Source organism: Sphaeramia orbicularis, chromosome 6 (genome assembly GCF_902148855.1).
Source record: "Sphaeramia orbicularis chromosome 6, fSphaOr1.1, whole genome shotgun sequence".
NCBI lineage: Eukaryota > Metazoa > Chordata > Actinopteri > Kurtiformes > Apogonidae > Sphaeramia > Sphaeramia orbicularis.
In genome coordinates, this window is record NC_043962.1 from 9,931,610 (window position 1) to 9,937,303 (window position 5,694).

The following is a 5,694-nucleotide window of genomic DNA, read 5'->3' on the forward strand; positions in this document are numbered from 1 at the left end:
TAATAATAATAATAATAATAATAATAATAATTGCATTTATAAAGCACTTGTCATTCAGCAGAATCTCAAAGTGCTACAGAGAGATGACAGTCCAATAAAAAAAATAAAAATACTGTATTAATGTTATTACTGAGTTATAATCTTGCTAATAATTACTCCTGGTATTACAATATTGATTCCTCTGAAACTGGACAGATGATTTAAGGTATATATCATTTGTCCTGTCATGATCGCACAGGTTACCATGACGATTTATCTTGGTTTAACTAGCGCTACCTCCGTGGGTAAAAATCCAGCCCTAAGCTCAAAGTCGGCCTATGAACACACCAGCTTCGTTTCTGGAACGTAACCCCTGCCGCATGGCTTTGTGTTATTCAAGCACTCATTCATGTGACAAAGTGGAGGCAACTGAGCTCTGTGCTTTCTTCATTTCCTTTGCTTTCCGCTCAATAGCATCGGAACTGCCTTGAAATGACTCTGGGGAATTCACGAACATTTTGTTGTTGCTGCGTTGTGTGTGTGTGTGTTTATAACTGTGGCTGAAGAGATCACGCTGGTGAATTATTTAAGTTCATAGTCTGTGGTCAGAGGGTCAGTGAAGTTTTATCCCAACAAAAAACCTGAAATGAATAAGAAACCGTTTCTGAATCTGGTTAAGTGGCGTGGTTCGGTCAGACCTCAGTTGCAGAGAGAAACTCACTGAATCAAATACAGGGGTTGGACAAAATAATGGAAACACCTTCACCTCAAGATGATAATGCCCCAATCCATACAGCTAGAACTATTAAAGAATGGCATGAGGAACATTCTAATGAAGTTGAGCATCTCGTATGGCCGGCACAGTCCCCAGACCTCAACATTATTGAGCATTTATGGTCAGTTTTAGAGATTCAAGTAAGACGTCGATTTCCACCGCCATCGTCTCTAAAAGAGTTGGAGGGTATTCTAACTGAAGAATGGCTTAAAATTCCTTTGGAAACAATTCACAAGTTGTATGAATCAATACCTCGGAGAATTGAGGCTGTAATTGCCGCAAAAGGCGGACCTACACCATATTAAATTATATTTTGTTGATTTTTTTTTAAGGTGTTTCCATTATTTTGTCCAACCCCTGTAGTTAGATGGTCTTGTCGCCTGATTGGTGTGTCCCAGTCTTGTCCCGCCTCCCTGTACACTAAACAGGTACAGAAGATGGCTTCATCAATTCTTAATAATGACTCCCATCCTTTACGGCAGGGTTGTCAAACTCATTTTAGTTCAGGGGCCATTTTCAGCCTAATATGATCTCAAGTGGGCCGGACCAGTAAAATAATAGTGAAAAAAAGTCAAATTAAATTATGATAATGTTTCCATCTACAAAAATCTGAGTAACATGAGCAACTAGAAACGTCTTCAGAAAAACAACTGCAATTTTAGCAATACTATGCCTCAGTTTTTCAGTTTTTCATTTACACGTGTGCATTACAACTTACATTACAATTACAAATACACAAAACATTTAATAACAGGCAGAATACTGGTAAAATTGCATTTACTTATCTTAAGACCTTTCAGGTTTTTCACATTTTTTGTAAAATAAAAGTTTTTTAATATAAACATTTTCATGTAATTTGACTTTTTTACACTAAAACAAAGAAAAAATTTGCTGTTTTCATTATTTATAGGTTTAATATGATGGCATTTTACCAGTCTGACCCACTTGATATCTAATTAGCCTGTATGTGGAATCTGAATTAAAATGATTTTGACATCCTTGATTACCTCCGCCAAGGAGGTTATGTTTTTGCCAGGGTTTGTTTGTTTGTCTGTCTGTCTGTCCGTTAGTGTGCAACATAACTCAACACGTTATGGACAGATTTGGATGAAATTTTCAGGGTTTGTTGGAAATGGGATAAGGAAGAAATGATTAAATTTTGGTGGTGATCAGGGGTGGGGGGGCCCACGGGGGGGGGGGGGGGACCAGAAAATTTCATCAAAATCTGTCCATAACTTTTTGAGTTATGTTGCACACTGACGGACAGACAGACAGACAGACAGACAGACCCACCCACCCACCCTGGCAAAAACATAACCTCCTTGGCGTGGGGGGGCCACTGATCAGCCTTGGCGGAGGTCTGCGCTCTCCGAGTGCTTCTAGTTATTATTGTGACTTCAAATTTTTTTTTATTTTATGTTAAGTTCTTATCCTGTTTTTTTATCCCAGACTGTTTTTATCTCCTCTGGGTTTTTATTGTGTTTTATTGCATCTTGTTTTTATTTATTTGATCTTATTTATTTATTTAATTCTTTTACCTATCCATGCTGCTATACTGATGAATGGTGAAACACGGAACACTGTTTATCCTGTCTGTAAGCTCGATAAAGTACCTGTCTAAAACGTTCAATGTACGTATTGCTGTAATGCCAAAGCAATCACCTCGACTGCAAAAAAAAAAAAAAAATCTACCCACGGGTACAAATCAAGTAACCTTAACCTTAAGTGTGTATATGTGGGAAGCAGTGGCGATTTCTCACAGACTGCAAGGGAGGCCCGGCTTCCCCTAAAATTATGAAAATTAAATGGTTAAATATGTTCGGTTGTGTTGACATTTTATTGACTACAAACGTGTTAGAACACGTTCGTCTCAAAGATGAGTTCGTTCAGAATCAGCTTTATCACAAACCAACGGACGCGATGTTGTTCACTTCTCATACATTCCCGTTGCGCTGTTTTCTCCTCCATCTCTGCTCAGTGCATTTGCTCGTAGACTGTGGGCGTCTCTGGGCTTCAATGGGACTGAGTGGAACAGTTTTTTTCCTTGCCTCAAAACTGGACAGTAATTGGATAAATGCCACGATGTTGTCCCGCCCCCGGATGCCGGGCGTCTCTGGGGGTGAATGGAGCTGTGGGCGGAGCTTGGCCGGGCTGGACGCCAGAATCCCACATGCTGATTGGAGGATCGGTTGAAAGGCTGAATCCCGTTTGATTGACAGCTGTTTTCAGATCTACTCCTTCCCTGACACAGTTCAGTTTAATACTGTCACACATTCTGCTGTGAAATCAAGAGAGAAACTACTACGAAATTACTCGTTCATTTCTTGCACTGTAAATAAAACCCACTCATTGTATTTCCTTGTTTCAATTTAACAATTTCAGCGTTTTCTTGTTTCAGCTACATAATTTAATCATTTCTTGTTTGAGTTTAATATCGTTTTGTAGATAGTTAAATCAAACTGTCGGCTAGGTCGGAGTGAAAGCAGCATCTCTAGTTTAAAAAGGCTGAAGTCTTACACCCACAACACACTGGGCCAAGGCCGTCTGAGCAGCCCAGCTCTGCTGGACATTGAGAGGACACTGGTCCAGTCCCTGGAAAAGACGTCTACTTGGTCCGATAAGGTCACTGAGCATTTTCTTAATTATTACCTCCGCCAAGGAGGTTATGTTTTTGCCAGGGTTTGTTTGTTTGTTTGTTTGTTTTGTCTGTCCGTTAGTGTGCAACATAACTCAAAAAGTTATGGACAGATTTGGATGAAATTTTCAGGGTTTGTTGGAAATGGGATATGGAAGAAATGATTAAATTTTGGTGGTGATCGGGGGTGGGGGGGCCCACGGGGGGCGCCACTGATCAGCCTTGGCGGAGGTCTGCGCTCTCCGAGTGCTTCTAGTTATATATATATTTTTTTTGTTATGTAAGCCGACAATGAGCTTCCCCTGTCTGAAAGACGAGCAGCCGCCACCGGTGGGAAGGAAAGACGGACTCTGACTCAGTGTGTTCTGTCTATGCAAAACTAACCGAACCTGTTGTCATTTGAGAACCCTGAACCTGTATATATTTCTGTATTTATGTGTGTGTGTGTCATGTCCAGCAGACCAGAGCCCCTTAAGAGGTACATGTCCTTCTAAAGAAACACAAATAGGCCATTAGTCCTGATCCCAGACCCACTGCTGTCGTCCAGTGCTTCTACTAATGGCCTCAGATAAGAAACTGCTACTGGAGAGTATCTCATCGAGCCTTAGCGCGTGTGTGTGTGTGTGTGTGTGTGTGTGTACATGTCCATACAAACGGCCCTCGAGACAGCAAAGAGCTCTTCTATCTAGCTGTCGGGTATAGCGGGGTCACTGACCTGACTCAGTGTGACAGCTCGCACTTTATTCACTTTTACAGTTTGATGCGGAGCTCAGTGACACGCGTGGTGGCAAAGAGGCAAGAGGCAATAGTCCTGATGTTCGGGTGGCACTTGGTAAAATAACCGAGTTGAAAGGGCTCTAACTGCCTGAACACCCTTTACCTAAACACAACAAACCTCTTTGGACTCCTCTGCTTCCTGTTGCTGCTCGTACGCACTCAGATGAAGTACACACAGCTGAAGTGGGACAGACCATTTACAAGTAGTAACAATTCTGGCTCTAGAGGAAACGCCACTCCAAGAAGAGACCACTCAAAACGTTCACTCAGATGTGGAAATGCTTTAAACGGCAGAAAAAAGACCGACGGTATTAATGATGCACAGCGTGAAAATGAAGCACCACCAGTGTAAAAGATATGCAGTTTCAATCAGAGATTTGAGTTCCCGTACCTTCCAGTTGAGGGGAACGTTACCGAATCTTGAGATCACACGGTCACCGAACAATTCTCGCACAGCCGCCAATGGTTACTAAAATGGGGGTGTGTTTACTTGCTCAAGGTCACTGTCTTCGCAGTGCTGCCACTTGCTCATGTCTGCCAATACGCACTTCAAAAATTCCCGTTTTTTTGGGTCACCCTGTACTTGTACTTGTACAGGGTGACCATAGTAACCATTGGCGGCTGTGCTGCAATTGTTCGGTAACCGTGTGATCTCAAGATTCGGTAACGTTCCCTGGCCCCCTAGATCGCCAGATTTGTCGGTTTGTGATTTTTTTCTTGTGGGGCTATCTCAAGAGTAAAGTGTACACGACTCGACCAAGAACTCTGGATGAGTTAAAACAGAGAATTCAGGATGAAATTCACAGTATCCCAGCTGAGATGTTGCAGCGGTCAATGAGGAATCTCAACAGCAGATTTCAAGAATGCATTCGTGAAGGAGGACGCCATCTACAGGAAGTAATTTTAAAAAAATGAAAATTCCATCATTGTTTCTTAAATGGCATGTTTTAAGGTTTCAATTGCTATGAATAAAATATTTTTCTTCCATCACTCTTGGTTTTATTGGATTGTTAAAAAGTTCCCGTTTTTTTGTCACCCTGTACCATCTTCTATATTCAACTAGAGGCACTCGGAGAGCGCAGACCTCCACCAAGGCTGATCAGTGGCCCCCCCCGTGGGCCCCCCCACGCCAAGGAGGTTATGTTTTTGCCAGGGTTTGTTTGTTTGTCTGTTTGTCTGTCCGTTAGTGTGCAACATAACTCAAAAAGTTATGGACAGATTTTGATGAAATTTTCTGGTCTGCGCCCCCCCCCCCCCCCCCGTGGGCCCCCCCACCCCCGATCACCACCAAAATTTAATCATTTCTTCCTTATCCCATTTCCAACAAACCCTGAAAATTTCATCAAAATCTGTCCATAACTTTTTGAGTTATGTTGCACACTTCCGACCCACCGACCCACCGACCCACCCACCGACCCACCCACCCTGGCAAAAACATAACCTCCTTGGCGGAGGTAATCAAAGTCAGATTTGCTAAAGCTATATATGTAATCCAAGGCGCCCAACAATTTTTACATTTCTCTGAGTT

The 5,694-nt window shown here is 42.2% G+C and overlaps 1 protein-coding gene across 1 annotated transcript in view; it reads right to left on the reverse strand.

Moving 5' to 3' along the window:
• Window positions 1–5,694, reverse strand: part of syt9b (synaptotagmin IXb) — a 156,443-nt gene that overhangs the window by 18,580 nt on the left and 132,169 nt on the right. The window lies entirely within an intron of this gene.